Raw genomic sequence first — 19,354 nt, 5'->3', positions numbered from 1 at the left:
ACCGGATGAGTGAGTCTTCATTGAGTATATCATTGGCCATTTTGTTGAGTCAACTGAGGGTGGTTTCCAACATCTCCAATATTCATGAAAGATCCCAAGACAGCCCTGTGAGAATGAGAGATTTCACTGATAGCTCACCATCAAGCTGCTGAGCTCTCCTCCGGAAGCCAAGTGAAAGAAGAGAAACAAAACGAGAAGGTTTGATTTACCAAAATACAAAAGCTTTACAACCCCCCTCCCCCAAGGATCTCTAAACTCCACTGGGATTTGGCAAGCTATCATTTGGGTGGAGTTCATGTAATGATGACAGGAATACGCTTGGCTTTCCAGATACTGCCTGGGAAAGTAAAGGTCAGTGTTAATGGTTATGTGGGGAAGTGGGAGATGAGGTTTACAAGTGAATTTAGCTCAGGAATGTGAAAAAAGCTAGTGTTGCTCTCTGAACTCAGAACCTCAGAATGGAGTTGTCTTCAAATTCCTTCCCTGCCATTTATAGACCAAGCCCTGGGGTTCTTCTTTGGCAGTTGAACTCTTAGTAGAGGGAGGCAGTCTTCTGCTTAACAATTGCGAGGGAAATCTAAGAGTCATAGAGCTAATTAATGCAGATGGCTCTAGGAAGAGAAAAAGAAAATAGAAATAATTACTTGAATGTGGAACTCCTCTTTTGGGAATGTCCATGCAAGCAGACAAAGTGAGTTATTTTTTTCATCCTCCTCCCTTAGGTAAGTTTACAGTAGATTTAGGCAGCCAGGCTGAGGGAATAAAGCAGAGGTATCCTATTAGGGCCTAGCTAATAATAATAATAATGCAATTTTATTGGCTCTCCATGGTCACGTCCATGGTTTCGATTTTTTGGACTTCTAGTTCCATTTTCATTTCCTTGCAACCCATCCTTATAAAGCAGTTTATCTTTTTATTCACTGCAGTCTCTGTGAACCTTTGCTGGATCTCCATCAGTGATAGATTATATACGGGTCAAACATCTCATTCATGCTAGGACCTTCAAAATCCCAACACGACCCACCTTTCCTTTTCTCCTGAAGATTTCCCTACATATCAAGCTTCCCATTGTGTCCTGTTCAAGTGGTGGTTGCTCCCAGGTTCATGCCCTTGCCTTCCCGGAATGCCCTCCCCTCCCTCTGCTGTTTCCTTGGAGGATCCCCATGAATTCTTAAAAACCTGCTCTGTCGTCTTCATTGGAAGTTTTTGTATCTCCCCAAGCTTGAGGTCTTATGCCTTCTTATATTGTCTTAGCATTGTTTTCACAGAGGCCTCTATTTCTGTTTTCATTTCTCTTTCCCTAACTAAGTTGTGACTATTTTATATTTATTGTCGGGCCCTGCCCCTACCAGTGTTACTCATAGGGCTGGTAGACAGTCCATGTTTACAGAATAAGTGAATTTCTTGGTACTTAACTTTTGATCTTAATGAAGGGGGAACATTGTTTGAGTTGGCTATGTACTGAGAGAAAGAAATACTGAAGGAAAAAACACTTAAATTATCTTTTCCTTTGACATTCAGCTCTATTTTGCATAGACAAATGTTATTCTCACTGCCCATCAGAACTCAGTCACTGTTTTACATAAACATGGCCCTGTAGTGGATATAACTGTCTAAGAAGTGGGATGTAATTCTAATAATAAACTAAGAGTACACAGTAGTCCTGAATGGGACCCAAGCAGGAGCTAAACATACCAGACAATGGTAAGATAATGTTATAGATGACAAGATAACAGGCAGGGATATTTGCCATCACTTGGAAGAAGTATTTCCCCATTGTGTGGGAACAGGCCATTCAAATGAAACCCAAGCAGTGGTTGTGTGTATGTCTTTGGCCACTCGTTTTCTGGCATCCGTCTTTATTTCAAAATCCAAATAAGATATTGCTGTGGGAAAAAATCCCACCTCTGAAATCTTGTGGAAATCCTTGGTTCTTGTCCGTGTGGCAGTATGCATCCTACACGGTGCTCTTGGTTTCTGCCATTACTTTTTCTCTCTTATTGAAGTTTTGTAGGAACTGAAGGGATCAGTGTTGCACCAGATAGGCCGCAACCTAAAACCGAATATTAGATGCTATTGTACTGAAATTCCCTCCTACTGATTGGTTACATGGAGGTTATGTGGAAGGCTGGCCATCCTTCTTGCATCTTCTGCTTATCTCTTCACACACCCTGCTTGGGTTGCCTGCTGGGATTAAAAATCCTTCTTACTTAATTGTGTAGAATGATTCACTTACGGTTTTGTCTATTCTTCCAGACTATTGCCTGAGGTGGGGTGGGGTGGGTGCTCGCAATGAGGTTCAACACAATTAATATTTACTTTTCTAAATAAAAACCTTCACTTCTAATTGGAGCACAGTCTACTCTTGTTCTAAAGAGCAGTTTTCATCTTCAGAATAACCATAGGAATAGCTGTTTTCTAGGCTCCAGAATTTTCTAGAGCCAACCCAGAAAGTCTGATTTGGAAACAATTTAACCAGATAGGATATATCTTTTCCTTTCCTTTCCTTTCCTTTCCTTTCCTTTCCTTTCCTTTCCTTTCCTTTCCTTTCCTTTCCTTTCCTTTTGTTGTCCATATGTTCTTAACAGCTTACGCTCGTGATTTCAAATCCAGATGTGTGAGGCTCTAGGCTAAGCCACAGTCATAGCTTGAATACTGAGCCATAAATGAGACATAAATGCATCAGGTGTTACCTGCAGGGTTCAGTCAGTCCTTGTCTTCCTTATTCAACGATGCTTGAAGTCCTTCCAGGTTAATGATTTACTTTTAGTGGAACTGAACTTGAATGTCTCAAAGTACTAACATTAAATATATTCATTCTCGATTACAATGATAAACTTGACCAACAAACTTTGTGAAATTTGTAGTTGGTAGTGATCAGACATAATAGCAATGGGACACCCACAGTGAGCTAATCCTTAAAAAAATCCTCAGGAATAATAAAAATAACAACATAACAACATCTATAATTAACCAAGTATGCTTATGTGCCACGCACTCTTCTAGCATTTTCTGTGTACTGCCTTTGGAACAACCATACTGTGAGGTAGATGCAATTAGCATCCCCATCATACAGATGAGGAAATAAAGGCACAAAAAGTTTAACAACGGACCTAAAGAAGGGAAACTTAGCATGGATCTGTTAGACTACACTTGACCTGTGGGTCTCATTTTGGATTTTCTCTATTCCAAATGAGTTGAAGAGATGAAGATCCAAAGAAGTGAAAACACTTGCAAAGATGTGGACTCCCATCAGCCAACACCCATTTTGGTGCTCTTTGTGTTATCACATCTGCTCCCCCTTCCCCAAAGGGCTTTAGAGTTTTCTTTTGTAAAGAATAGGATGTGTGTTCTGCATCTGTCTGGAGGTAGTTAACAGTAGCCCAGGTACTCCAGTGACCTTGTCTGTTTCTAGGAACATCTTGACATTGGTTTCAGAAGAGAATTAGTCATTATGTATTAATCTGTGCCTGATTCAGGAATGCAGTTGGGCATTACATTTAAAAGCCACTTCTCTATCTGATCAAATGACAAGTCAATTCAGCAAAAAGGGGGAGAAACAAAAAGATTTCCCTATTAAATTTTCAACTCAATTGAAAACATAGTCAATTTAGCAGCAGCATTTTTTTTTTTTGTTATTGCCCATAACAGAAATCAGTTTGAATTAGTCTAAATGAGGAAGGAGAATTTAATGGCATAGGAAGGTGTCCTGGAAGCCAAGGACAGAATGAAGTTATGATTCAAAAGGGACAAGAAGTCCAAAAAGGAGCTCAGAAAACAAGCTTTCTTTATATATTGTTTCTACTTGTCTCTGCAAATGCTTTTCATTTGGGTGTCTCTGGCAAAACTAACGCTGAGATATCTTCTATATGTCTACTTGTAGAATAAAGGCTGTGCCCCAGGTTTCAAGTTTATGTAGTTTTCCTAGAAATGAACCCACGCTGACATTTCACTCAGTCGCTGAACCCCTGACAGAGCTGTTTGGTTCTGGTGCCCAGCCACTGCCCATCGACTGAATCCTAAGTGACGATGTTATATAACAAAATATGGCTCCCAGAGTCCCATCCCGCTGACTCAGGGCCTCAGATGTTCTCAGAGAAGACTGACTTGTGAACACCAGGCGGACACCACCAGGGTCTCTTCTAATACCATGTATGTAAACTAGGTCTCTGTATGAGCTGGCTCTTAAAAATTTAAGGAGTTTGTATTTTCTATCTCTTCCTGTTTGAATTTTGGTAGTGCATGTGTGTTTAGGAATTTGTCCATTTCTTCTAGGCTGTCTAGTTTGTTGGCATATAAGTTTTTCATGGTAATCTCTGATGATTGCTTGTATTTCTGAGGGATCAGTTGTAATAGATCCATTTTCATTCATGATTTTTGTCTATTTGGGTGGTCTCTCTTTTCTTTCTGAAATCTGAACAGACCCATAATCAGTGAAGAAATGGAATCAGTTATTAAAAATCTCCCAACAAATAAAAGTTCAGGGCAGGATGGATTCCCAGGGGAGTTCTGCCAGACATTTAAAGCAGAGTTAACACCCATCCTTCTCAAGTTATTCCAAAAAATAGAAATGGAAAGAAGACTTCTGGACTCATTCTATGAAGCAAATACCTCTTTGATTCCTAAACCATACAGAGACCCAACAAAAAAAAAGAGAACTACAGGCCAATATCCTTTACGAATACAGATGCAAAAATACTCAACAAGATACTAGCAAATCAAATTCAATAGCACATAAAAAGAATTATCCATATAATCAAGTGGGATTCATTCCTGGGTTACAGGTCTGATTCAATATTCACAAATCCATCAATGTGATACATCACATTAACAAAAGAAAAGATAAAAACCTTATGATCCTGTAGATAGGTGCAGAAAAATCATTTGAAAAAATACAACATCCTTTCTTAAAAAACCCTCGAGAAAGTTGGGATAGAAGGAACCTACTTAAACATTATTAAAGCAAATTATGAAAAGCCCACAGCTAATATCATCCTCAATGGATGAGGAGATAAAACTGAGAGTTTCCCCCTGAGATCAGGAACACAACAGGGATGTCCACTCTCACCACTGTTGTTTAACATAGTGCTGGAATTCTAGCATCAGCAATCAGACAACAAAAGGAAATAAAAGGCATCAGAATTGGCAAAGAAGAAGTCAAACTTTCACTTTTCGCAGATCACATGATACTTTACATCAAAAACCCAACAGACTCCACCAGAAGCCTTCTAGAACTGGTCCAAGAATTCAGTAAAGTCGCAGGCTACAAAATCAATGTACAGAAATCGGTTGCATTTTTATACACCAAAAATGAAGCAACAGAAAGAGAAATCAAGAAACTGATCACATTCACAATTGCACAAAAAGCCGTAAAATACCTAGGAATAAACCTAACCAAAGATGTAAAAGACCTATATGATGAAAACCAAAGAGCTAATGAAAGAAATTGAAGAAGACACCAACAAATGGAAAAAACATTCTGTGCTCAAGGATTGGAGGAATAAACATTGAGAAAATGTTATTATTAACCAAAGCAATTGACACATTCAATGCAATCCCCATCAAAATTGCACCAGCATTCTTCTCAAAGCCAGAACAAATTATCTTAAAATTTGTATGGAACCACAAAAAAACCCTGAAGAGTCAAAGTAATATTGAAGAAAACCAAAATGGTAGGCATCACAATCCCATACTTTAGCCTTTACTACAAAGCTGTCATCATCAAGACAGTATGGTATTGGCACAAAAGCAGACACATAGACCAATGGAATAGAAGAGACAGCCCAGAACTGGACCCAATTAGTGTATGGCCAATTAATCTTTGACAAAGCAGGAAAGAGTATCCAATGGAAAAAAGACAGCTTCTTTAGCAGGTGGTGCTGGGAGAGCTGGACAGCAACATGCAAAAGAATGAAACTAGACCACTTTCTTACACCATACACAAAAATAAACTCAAAATGGATGAAGGGCCTGAATGTGAGACAGGAAACCATCAAAATCCTAAAGGAGAAAGCAGGAAACAGCCTTGACCTCAATTACAGCAATTTCCTACTCAACACATCCCCAAAGACAAGGGAACCAAGAGCAAAATGAACTATTGGGACCTCATCAAGATTAAAAGCTTCTGCACTGCAAAGGAAACAATAAAAAAAAAAAACTAATAGGCAACTGACAGAATGGGAAAAGATAGTTGCAAATGGCATATTGGATAAAGGGATAGTATCCAAAATCTACAAGGAATTCACCAAACTCCATACCCAAAAAACGAATAATCCAGTGAAGAAATGGGCAGAAGACTTGAACAGATACTTCTCCATAGAGGACATCCAGATGGCCAACAGGCACATGAAACGATGCTCAGCGTCACTCATCATCAGGGAAATACAAATCAAAACCACACGGAGATACCACCTCACACAAGTCAGAGTGGCTAAAATGAACAAATCAGGAGACTATAGATGCTGGTGAGGATGTGGAGAAACGGGCACCCTCCTACACTGTTGGTGGGAATGCAAACTGCTACAGCCACTCTGGAAAACAGTGTGGAGGTTCCTCAAAAAACTATCAATAGAACTCCCCTATGACCCAGCAATAGCACTACTAGGGATTTACCCAAGGGATACAGAAGTGCTGATTCATAAGGGCACATGTCCCCAATGTTCATAGCGACACTTTCAACAATAGCCAAATCATGGCAAGAGCCTACATGTCCATCACCTGATGAATGGATCAAGAAGATGTGGTTTATCTATATAATGGAATACTACATGGCAATGAGAAAGAATGAAATCTGGCCATTTGTAACAAAATGGATGGACCTAGAGGGAGTCATGCTAAGCGAAATAAGGCAGAGAAGGACAGATACCATATGCTTTCACTTATAGGTCTAACAGGAGAAACCTAACAGGGGACTATGGGAAGGGGAAAGCGGGGAAAAGAGTTGGGGAGAGAGAGTGAGGGAAATCATGAGAGACATTTGAATGCTGTGAACAAACTGAGGTCTGAAGGGGGAGGGGGAAAGGGAAAGGGGGTGATGGTCATGGAAAGGGGCACTTGTGGGGAAGAGCACTGGGTGTTATATAACCAACTTGGTAATAAACTACTAATAAAAATAAAAAAGAACTAAATAATAAAAATATTAGGAATTTGTTAAACTTAGGGAACAGTGCCTCTTCTATCCAGCTAGGTATATTTTTAGACTAGATTGTAGAATATATAATTAAGACAAAAAATTTAAAAGTCAACCTGAATCAACCGAAAGTTAATTTGAGTTCTCTGTAAACAAAAAAATATAACGGATTCCAAAGCTAAGTGGAAGTGTTTTGGATTATTCTTGACATCACATCCATAATTTGTGAGGATAATTGAGATGTATCCAAGCTTTTAGTCTTGCTGATGATGTTTATGATTTAGCTTAAATTAGACTACCTCATTGCCTGCTGTAATTGATGGTCAGATCCTTGGAGACTGTAGGGTTTTTGAATGCCTGCACATAATTACATAAATGAATCTGGGGAATGCATAAGTAAAGAAAAAGGAAATTCTTGTCATGTTCCTTCCTAATGTATCTTTTGTATTCTCCTAGGTCTTACAAGAAGCCTCAAGGATCATCCAGTAAGATCCCTTCTTTACAGATGGAAAGTGAAACACAGAGAGAGGAATTGACTAGTCCATTGTCAGATGACATATTGAGCCAGGGTTAAAATCCTTGATTCCCCTCTTCTTTCTTTATGTCTGACTATTAATAATAGGACTCATAAGACATATGGAAGCACTGCTAGCAAGTTTTGTTTTCACTAGTTTTTAAATGACCTTAACTAACATCTGGACTTCACTTATTCAGTCTAAATTTCTTTCTTTCTTTCTTTCTTTCTTTCTTTCTTTTTTTTTTTTTTAGCCCCTGAGTATAAATGCTTTGGATAATTTTCTGATTAATTCAACTAACCTGTAACAATAAGTCAGTAGCACGGATGATTAAATATCAGAAGAAAAATTCTTTTTCTATTGTTTTGGTAGACAACTAGATTTAAGTTTTCTTAATTGCAGAAGGAAAAACAGCAAATATATACTTTGTAACTTGGAGGAAATTTGTTTTTCACCTCAAATTATTAAGAAATCTGTAAGGACAACTTTCTACAACTATAATTTTGTGTGTTAGAACCATGAGAATACATGACCCACAATACCTTTTATTATTTTTTTTCTCCACTCCATGAAGGCAGGCTCCAAGGAGATGTGGTCTTTAGACTTGAAATTAAATACTGGTTCATAGATTTATGTGTGTCCCCTATTCTTTCTCCTCTCATTGTTCACAATGGACAAAGAGGAAATATGACTAAATAGATTTTACAGATCCAAAGATGGCCATGCTAAATTCCAATATGCATTCTCAATTCCAAATAATTTGGGAAATGAAGCATGATGATAAACAGGAAATTGAAAGAAAAAATTGAGTGCAGTGTGCCAACCTCCCTTAGCCAAATAGTGTGGGGGTAGAGCTCTGGATTCCTGGATTGCAATCTGTCCAAGTTTTAGATCTATAATGCATTAATTTGATTTTTCAATTTGACAAAATAGATTATTTGATTCCCAATAATTTGATTCTTTAGTTTTAATTTCATGATCAACTTTTAAAAATAGGGCTTGTTGGAAAGACTAAGCTCTCTAGTGATTATAATTAAAATTTTTTCTAAATTAAAATTGCTGTGAAAGAAAAGCAGAGTTATATTGTTAAAGCATGAAAAAGGGCTAAAGGGCCCTGTTTCCTGACATTGAGTCATGATCCCCAGGAGCGGAAACTTTAAATTCTTACTAACTCTTGAATTTTATGTCCATATTTCTAATATGCTGAAAAAATTTAGTTTTAAAATTATTATAAATAAATTTACTGGTTGACTTTCTGTACACAGCACTCCTAACTCCCATCCTCCTGAGCTACAGCTGTGACAATATTTGCACAGTCATAATATTGTAAACACCAAATTTTGGCTTATTAAAAATTGTAATATTGGGTAGGTGGGGTTAAGAAGTGTATGTATATGCATAAATGAGGGCTGTTAATATATATAGATCTAAATCCTTTTCATCTATCAGCAGTGGATGAAATGATATATGAAATTAAAAAATAAAGACTAAGTGTCTAAAAAAAGACCTGGAAGAAGGCTGCTGGGCAGACTCTGCTCTTTGGTGAATGTGTTTGTTTTTAACTAAAATGTGCATTTTAAAAACATAATCAAAGAAATACACATGTTACACGTTTCTGTTTTGAATAAACTTTTGTTTTCTTCCCAGCATTATCATTGTCTTAGAATTTTTAAAATTTTATTTGAGAAAGAGAGAGAGAGAAAGAGAGAACCCCAAGCAGGCTCCATGTACAGTGTGGAGCCTGATGTGGGGCTTGATCCCACAACCCCAGGATTTATGATAACCTAGCTGAAATCAAGTGTTGGATACTCAGCCAAATACTCTCTGCTGAGTTGCATGTCACTTCTCAAGACAAACACTTTAGGTAGTCTATCTGTTCTATTTTTTTCCCCTGGAGTCACCCTGCTTGGAATTTTCTATCTTCTGATGCCAGTCTTAACAGGTTTCTGGGTTTAATGAGCAGCTGGCATCCTGGGACTGCCTTCACCTTCACTCTGGGAACTTCTTCCCCCTCTGGTGTGGGATCCTTTGTTTCCCAGATCCTCACCTACTTTCTTATTTTGTATGGTATGTTGTTCAGACACTTGTTGAGAAAAGGTGCTTGCCGGTTTAATTTCTTGAGACAGTATTTCACATTTTTTTAATGTTTTTATTTTTGAGAGAGAGAGAGACAGAGACAGAGCGCAAGCAGGGGAGGGGCAGAGAGAGAGGGAGACACAGAATCTGAAGCAGGCTCCAGGCTCTGAGCTGTCAGCACAGAGCCTGATGTGAGGCTCAAACCCATGAACCATGAGTCATGACCTGAGCTGAAGTTGGAGGCTCACCCGACTGAGACATCTGGTGCCTCATTTTATTCACATCTGAAAACTTTTATTTTATTCTTTTAACATGGTTAGTTGTGTGTGTGTGTGCATGCACGTGTGTGCACATGTCTTATTCAAGAGTTTATTCTTTTGAAGTTGGAAGACATTGTTTCTTCATCCTCTAGCACCAAGTGTTTCTGTAAAGAAGTCTAACAATATGATCCACAATCTTATATTTATATTTTATTTAAAAATATTTATTTACTTTGAGAGAGAGTTCAGGGGAGGGACAGAGGGAGAGAGGAGAGAGAGAATCTCTAGCAGGCTCCCTGCTGTCGACCCAGAGTGTTATGCAGGGCTCGATCTCATGAACTGTGAGATCATGACCTGAGCTGAGATCAAGAGTCAGACACTTAACTGACTGAGCCACACACATGTGTCCCTATATTCTAGTTTTTTTTTTAATGTTTTATTTATTTTTGAGACAGAGAGATACAGAGCATGAGCGGGAAGGGGCAGAGAAAGAAGGAGACACAGAACTGGAAGCAGGCTCCAGGCTCTGGGCTAGCTTTCAGCACAGAGCCCAACGCAGGGCTCGAACCCACGAACGTGAGATCATGACCTGAACTGAAGTTGGAGGCTTAACTGACTGAGCCACCCAGGTGCCCCTATTCTAGTTTTTAAAATCTGGATTTGTGGGGTGCCTGGGTGATTCAGTCAGTTAAGTGTCTGACTCTTGATCTCAGCTCAGGTCTTAATTTCAGGTTTGGGAGCTCAAGCCCCAAGCTGGGAGTGAGGTCTACTTAAAAATAAAATAAAATCAAATCTGGATTTGAGTTTCACAATGATGTGTAGTAGTATGGGACTTTAAAATTCATGTGCTGAACAGTTATAGGTATATTTTAATGTGCAGATTAATGCTGAGACTTTATTTTCTTGAGTTATTTCTTTGAGAAATTTCTGCCTTCCAAGATCATTTAGGCTTTAATGGATGGGGATGGTTGTTGGCTTCATTTTAGGGAGACTGAGCCTGGGCATGGCCTATTTGTTGGAGAATTCCTGAAAGTTTTGAGCCTTTAGCTTCTCCAGAGAGTGGTTCTCCAGTTTTCTTCCTGGACGTTATAAGCCTGGAGGCCAATGTTGGGGAGCCATGCAGATAAGAGAAAGGAACTGAACTTCTCTCATTAATTTCTCCAGACAGACTAGCGTGAAGGAGAGGTTGTGAACTAGTTTGATGAAGAATGGAGGGCTTTAGGGGGTATAACTCATCTTTATGCAACCCTTGTATCCTAGCCCTTGCCTTGACATTCTGAGAAGACAGGTGTCACAATTTTCTGAGCCTCTCTGGGGTTCAGTGGAATGAATTACTTCACACCTTTTAGCTTTCCCTTTTGTAACCTAGACTTTATCCGACGTATTAACTTAATCATCTCTTATCAATCTCTTTTCAAAGTATAAATTTTGTTAACATGTTTTATATGGTGTTATCATCTTGCCCATTCTTTTTAGTCTTGTGTATCTATACCATTTTAATTTATATAAATTCAATTCTTTTGTTCCTTCCATTTTGGAATATTTTGGGCAAGATCACTATGTATATTCCTCCACCATCTATATTGTTTGGGGGAGTCAGGATTTGCCACTCACACACTGACCACTTGACTCAGCCCTTTTGCTTTGGTTTCAATAATTTATTTTGTCAGGCTAATCTCTGATATTATACTCACAATGTAACATTAAACAGTTATTGAAATAAATACTATACCTATCTGATTAACTTGCATTTTGGGTTAGAATTCTTTCTACTTCCTTTAGACTTTCTCCTTTGCAGGTCACAGTCATGAAGATGCAAAATTAGGAGAAGTTTTGTCCACTTTTAATTGGGACATTTAAACTATTTACATTTAGGGGCGCCTAGGTGGCTCAGTCAGTTAAGTGTCCAGCTTCTGCTCAGGTCATGATCTCACAGTTTGTGGGTTTGAGCCCCATGTCAGGCTCTGTGCTGTCAGCTAGCTCAGAGCCTGGAGCCTGTTTCAGATTCTGTGTCTCCCTCTCTCTCTGACCCTCCCCTGATTGCACTGTCTCTCTGTCTCTCAAAAATAAATAAATGACATAAAATTTTTTTAAACTATTTACATTTAATGTGATTATTATTATGGTTTGCCATAAATATTTATCTTGCTATTTGTTTTGTATTTGTACCATCTAATTTTTTGTTCCCTTTTTCCCATTCTATTTTTTAAAATTAATTCAGTTTTTTAAAAATTCCATTTTATTTGCTGGCTTATTAGCTATGTATTTCTTTTGTGTGTGGCTTTACAGTTTATAGTATACATTTAACTTATCATGGACTACTTTTAAGTACTATTATAATATAAGACTCTGGTAATAGGGTAACCCCATTTCCCCTCTTTTGGCTTTTGTGCTACCTTGACCATATATTTTACTTGTATCTAAGTTATAAATCCCATACTATCTTCCCATTATTTTTGCTTAAAACAATCTTCAGGTGAGTAATTATGTCTTTTGTAAGCCTGAAAAAATTTACACATTTTTTTTGGAAAGGTACTTCAGCTGGGTTTAAAATTCCAAAGTGGAAGGGCTTTTTCATTCAGTATTTTAAGGATATTGTTCCAGTGGGTTCTGGTTTACATTGTTCCTGAAGTAAAGTCTGCTGTTTTTCTTATTTATACTCATTTGTGTGTATATGTCTATTTTTCTTCTGACTGCTTTTATGATTTTCTCTTATTACTAATTTTAAAGCATTTTGATTAAGATTTATTATTATTAATGATAATATATATTATCATTTAAGGTTTATTTTTCTAGTGCTTTGGGCTCATAAAGCTTTCTGAATCTTAGGGTTTATAGTGATCATCATATTTGGAAAACAATTTTGGTCAATTTTTTTCTTCAAATATTTTTTCTACTTAACCTACTCTCCTTTCTCGTTAAAGACTCCAATTATATGTTACTAGCCTTCTTGAAATTGTCCAACAACTCAGTCATGCTATATTTATTATTTTGTCTGTGTTTTCCTTTGTGATTTATTTTGGATAGTTTCTATTGTTATATCCTCAGGTTCACTAATATTTTCCTTTGCAGCATATAATCTGTTGTTAATACCGTATGGTATATTTTTACTACCAGACATTATAATTTTCATCTTTAGAAGATCAGTGGGTCTTTCTAAAATGTCTTTCATATCTCCACATGGTTAGTCTTACTTCTATAATCTTGAACATATGGAATTTAATAACTGTTTTAATGTTGTTATCTACTAATTTTATCATTTTTGTCTTTTTGGTTCTGTTTATATTGATTTATTTCTCTCCTTGGTATAGGTTAGATTTTCCTACTTCTTTGCATGCCTGGAATTTTTGACTGGATACCAGACATGGCACAATTATTGGGTGCTGGGTATTTTTATACTGTACCAAATAATCTTTTGTTTTGTTCTTGAGTGAGTTACATTACTTGCAAGTTTAATCTAATTTTTCTCCATTACTGAAGTCGTATCTTTCTGAATGCTAACAGACATGAATTACAAGCTTTTCCACCCTGGCTTGTGAGAACACATGCTCTTCTTGGGCACACGAATCCAGCAGTTCTTACCTTCTTCACAGCTTCGTGTGGTTTTCATACATGCATGTGCTGGTCATTCCTCAGCTGAAAATTTGAGTGGGATCTTTTGAATATTTGTGGAACTCAATCTATCTATGCAGATACTGGATCTCAAAGGATTTGTCTTGCAGACTCTTAGGCATCTTTATCTCCTTGACCACCCAGCAATTTCTCTTCAATTTAGGAAGATGCCTGTGCTCAACCTGGGTTCCACCTCCCTGAACTGCTGCCTGAAGATTCCTTTGGATGGTAAACTGGGACTTGCTTGCTGTCTTTCACGAATCTCTGTCCTGCATTGTCTAATGTCTGGTGTTTGAAAAACATTGGTATATACATATATATTCATTCTTTTTTTTTTTTTTTTTTTTTAGTTCTTTAGTAGAAGTGCAAATCCAGTCTCTTGGCTCTGAATCAATCAGTTCTACTTTGGAATGTTTACACAAGCCACTCTAGGTGGCAGCATTAGGCATCATGTTATCATTATAAAAGCCACTAAAAAGGGTCAGTCCTTATTTCTAGCATCTGCAAAATAGTCCTATTCCTCACCAGATGTTTGTTGAGTGCTAAGTTCCTGATACTTGGAATGTAGAGATGAAGACGACAGATGAGGCTCCCATTTTAAGAGGAGAAAACATTAAATAAATAATAATAAAATAGCTCCCTACCACTGTCTTCTTACCCTAACTTATTTTTCTGTGTAATATCCTTTTTCATCTGATATACCATATGCCCATTGGTTTAATTTTTGATATTATTCCTGTAAGATTATAAACTCTATAACAGCAGAAACTTTTTTTTTAAATTGCTGTACTTCATTGTTAAGAAAAATGCCTGCTATATATGTTTGTCCTATGAAAGAATGTTGAATGAAAGTGCTGCAAAGAGGCAGGCAAGGGTGTAATGAAATTCTGTGATCTGAAATACCTCTCAGGAGGTGGTCTTGCAACCACCTGCATCAGACTCGTGTCAGGTGATATTTTAACTTTCATATTTTTGATTCCCCTCTCCAGCCCAGATCCACTGATACTGAATTTCTGAGGGTGAGGCCTGGCAATGAAAAATTTTAACCTTTCCAAATAGTCTGTATACACCTTAAATTCAGAGAACCATTGACTTGAAGTGTAGAAAATTTGAAAGGAAGTAGTATTGTAAATGGAACTCTGAATGGTGTGTGTGTACGTGTGTGTGCACATGTGCTTACCTCCTGGTAGGAAGGAGCTATTTCAGGAAGTGTTTTGAAGCAAGGGAGTGATGTAATTAGGTCTATGTTTTTAAAAAGATCACTCTGGGTGTAGTGGGTAGTTTTGTTTAGCTCAAAGGATCTCCTGCCTTGTAGCTTAGAGTTTCTGTATGTAGAGGAGAGATCATGTGCTTTGTAATCAAATAGACCAGACATGACCTCTTATTAACTGTGTGAGAATAAAAAGCTATAACTTCTTTTAGACTTACTTTCTTCACATGAAAGTGGGGATAATAATTCTTTTTATTAAATTGGGTTTTCTGAAGGATTGACTGGTTAATTCATGTAAAATAGCTAGTACATACAGATCTGGGAATAATGTTAGTTTCTAATGACCCTCATCCTCAAGGTGCTTCTGCCTTTTGGAAGAAAATCAGGTAAACACATCAAACACTGGCCTACCTATGGCCAGTGTTGGCAAGGGTGACACTAGTCACAGGTTTGAGAGGTCCTGAACAATGTTGGGTAGGACTGTGGGAAAGCAAGGACTCCTAGAGGGAGCTTCAGGAAAAGGATAAAAAAGTCGTGTGACCAGTTCTTGCTGAAAAAGACATGAATAATTTGTGCAGTGTGTCATCAGGGACTGGGACTGGTGGCTAACTATTGAACGACATCTTTCTCAAAGTCTAGCATAAAACTCATTTTAGTTTGAGTAATAGAGTTTTCCAAGTATTTAATTAGATTTCTCTCTTGTCTGGTGGTAGGTTGCTCTTGACTGCATAGAATAAAAACATCAAGAACATTTTGTACCTTTTGAATCTTTCTTTCTCTCTCTCTCTCTTTCTTTCTTTTATTTCCTTCCTTTATTCCTTCCTTCCTTCCTAACTTAATATCTTAAACAATGCTCTTGATTTCATAGAATAAAAACATTAAGAACATTTTGTACCTTACTTTACCTTCTTCTTTCTTTCTTTCTTTCTTTCTTTCTTTCTTTCTTTCTTTCTCTCCTCCTCTTTCCTTTCTTCTGTCCTTCCTTCCTTCCTTCCTTCCTTCCTTCCTTCCTTCCTTCCTTCCTAACTTAACATCTTAAACAATTAGTCTCTAAGAGTTGGACCTTTACTACATCTTCCTATTACCAGAACTGAGTGATGATTTGAGAGAATATCCATGTTCACAAGTCAGCATCATGTTCCCTCCTCCCACACACACCCTCCCCTGTGTCCAATCATCTCTCATTAAGTTTCACAGTGTCTTAGTACAAACTTTTTCACGTTTTGAAGCTGTCCTTAATGCTCACTTTAATCTACTTTTGGCTTGTTAGAATTAATGGGGAGATATGCATGATAAACTTTGGCTCATTGAGATATTCTTTCATTAAATTAAATATAAATAAGTAATGCACACACAGTCACATAATTTTGATTGGTAATTATTTGCTTGGCAATATTGATAGAGTGACTAAAACAGAGTCAGAATCCCTGTACTAGATAGGGAGATAAACAAAAAATATATTCACAAGTATACATATACACATATGTATTATCATGTATAATATATATACACATAATATTATATGTATAATATATGTATGCATTTGTATAATATATACATATATAATACATGTATATATACACATGTACATACATGTATAATAATAAATCATGGTAAGTTCCATGAACAAAATAAAGTGTACATAAATAGACAATAATAAAAGGGAGAAGGAAAGAAGCTTATTTAGCATGGTTCTGGAGGCATCTCTCAAGATATGACATTTTAGGATGAGACAAGTTAATCATGCAAAAAGCAGAGGGATATGCGCTCAAGACAGAGGGAACAGCATGAGTCAAATTCCTGAGGCAGAAAAGAGCTTCTATTGTATGTCAGGAACTGCAAGGACACCAAATGTAAAAAGAAAGAGTGCTTAAGATGGAATTTTATAGGTAATTGAGAACCAGAGGTTAGATCACGTTGGTCTCTGTGCTCTAGTTATGAATTCTATCTTGAGTGCTTTGGAAATACATTGACAGGTATTGTGAAAGGGTATGGAATTAGTTGATTTTCATTTTAGAAAAGATTACTCTGGCTTATGTGTAGAATATGGAGTGGAAGATCAAGGGAGAAGGTAGGAAGCCCAGTATGGAGACTATTGTAGTGGTCTAGACCAGGATGGTAGCAATGGCAGCAACAGCAACAAGAACAACAAAAGAATGGGTGTGTATCATGTTTATTTTGGAAGCAATAGTGAAGGAAGAGATTTGGGGTTGAGGGAAAGTAATTAAGTGTGGCTTACAATTTCTAGCCTCTTATTGAGAAGAGGGAAGGCTTGGAGAGGAGTGTTGGTGCTTAAATCAAAACTCAGTTTTGAAAATGTTAAGTTTGAGATATCTGGGAGAAATACAAGAATACGAATCAAACAGGGGGTTAAATTTATAAATATGGAGTCTGGAAGACAACGCAAGGCTATGATTACATATGACAGCTCCATGGTATGTATACAGATGGTGTGTTTAGGGTACCAACTAAGATCGTAAAAATGAGACCCTATATACTGTGGATCAAATAAGATACAAGTTCATGTAATTGTTCAGAGGTAGTTGCGGGGGGGGGGGTCTAGATTAGGTAGACATTCCACCCCCAAAGTCATTTAGGCTTCACTTTGCCTTCATCTTTATTGATTTGTCATCCCTTGAATGTTCTTCTCTGTGTGGTTGAAATTGGCTCACTAGCATCAAGACCACATTTCATTATTCAGAAAAAGGAGAAGAGACAGAATCTTATTTTTCAGAAAGTGACCAAGAACTTTCACATATTACTTAGTTGTAAAAGAGGCTATAACATACAGTTTAGAAACTGACCATGTACCACCTGGTAAGGTGTCAATTCCATTAATAAGTAGGAAGGGAGACTGGATACCAGAAAACTACATATTTTCTACCATAGACAGTATATAAAGCAGGGACTGGATGTGCAGGGCTTCTCAATGTTGTCATTATTGACAATTTGGACCAGATAATTCTTTGTTGTGGGAGGCTGTGCATTGTAAGATTATGTATTTGCTACCAATATGTATTGTTTTATTTTTATTTTTTAAAATATAATTTATTGTCAAATTGGCTAACATACAGTATGTATAATGTGCTCTTGGTTTTGGGGGTAGAGTCCCATAGTTCATTGCTTACATACAACAACCAACAAGTGCCCTCCTCAATGCCCAGCACCCATTTCACCAGCAGTATTTAGCAGCATCTCATCTTCTAGAGATCAATATCTTCTTCTTGCTCGTGAAAATTAAAAATATCATTAGTAATTGATTAATTTCCCCTGAGAGAAAAATCATTCCCTGTTGAAGCCACTAGGGAAAAGGGATAGAGAAAGAAGGCAATAGTGTATCAGCTGGGGTTTGAGGAGTGCCAGCATTTGAAGACTTAGCAGAAAAAAGCGAAGAAAAGGAGCAAAATAAGCAGAGGAGAAAGGCAGGGGGTAGTCAATGGGGTATAATGAAAAGCAGGACTTCAGAGTGTCACAAAAAAAAACAATATAAAAAGGAGGAATGGTTTACTATGTTAAGTGGTACTGTGAACTCAACTGAGATGAGGAAGAAATGTGGATTTGGCAAGAAGGAAATTACTGTTGACCCAGACAAGAGCGGTTTCTGCGTAGTGGTATAGATGAAACACAGATTGCAATGAGTAAAGAGTGAGTGAAAATGACTAAATGGACAAGATATTTGTAGACAACCCTTAAGCAACTGAAAAAGTACAGAAAAATGGAGCAGCTGGTGGAAGATTATAAGAGTGCAAGTGTTTGATTGCTTTTTTTCCTGATGGGAGACACTGGAGTTTTTTTCTATGAATTGAAGGAAACGATCTAGTATAAAAGGGAGTTACTTCTGATCCAGAAGAGGGAGGAAAAGGCAAATGGTGAAAATCTTTGAGGGGATGAGACCCAGTGCACTTATTGAGAAATTGGCTTCTGAGATGAGAAGGGATACTGGGTGGTAACTGGCAGAAGGAGAGGAAGCATACAGTTAGGTTTACCAATGTGCTGATGGGAATATGGGAGGGTTCCTGTAGGTTGGGAACTTTGTGTAAAGTTGGAGATGGGCTCCTAGGCTAAGAGTGGTAGGGTCACAGAGCTGCTGGGCATCCATTGTATGGGTGTGCAGGGGATAGCGCAGACGTGAGCATTGAGGCAGGCATGAAAATAGTAGGGATACTGGACAATGTTACATATGTTTAAGATCTGAAGTCACTTGTCTAGAGTGAGTTAGTCTTTCTGGTTGTACAAACACAATAGGAATGGATGGGATTGCTTAGTATTCCAAAGTGAAGCAGCCAACAGTGCATACAGAGAATATACCCCAAAGCTTCTCTCCTAGACCAAATGGAAGTGACTCTTCTCTTTGCTCCCATTCCTGGAAATGTGTCTGGCAAGAGCAAGAAGGGATAAAGTCTTATGCAGTCATGGTAAACTAAGGTGTGACTTTGTGAAAAGCAACCAAGACAGGATGGCTTCTCTAGAATGAGAGGCTGAGATGGAATTTGGGCTGTAAGATGTTCATTACAGATTGCAATGGTTAATTTTACATGTCAACTGGAATGGG

The sequence above is a fragment of the Suricata suricatta genome, chromosome 17 (assembly GCF_006229205.1).
Source record: "Suricata suricatta isolate VVHF042 chromosome 17, meerkat_22Aug2017_6uvM2_HiC, whole genome shotgun sequence".
Taxonomy (NCBI): Eukaryota; Metazoa; Chordata; class Mammalia; order Carnivora; family Herpestidae; genus Suricata; species Suricata suricatta.
The sequence above is the reverse complement of the archived record's forward strand: the minus strand, read 5'-3'. Positions refer to the sequence as shown.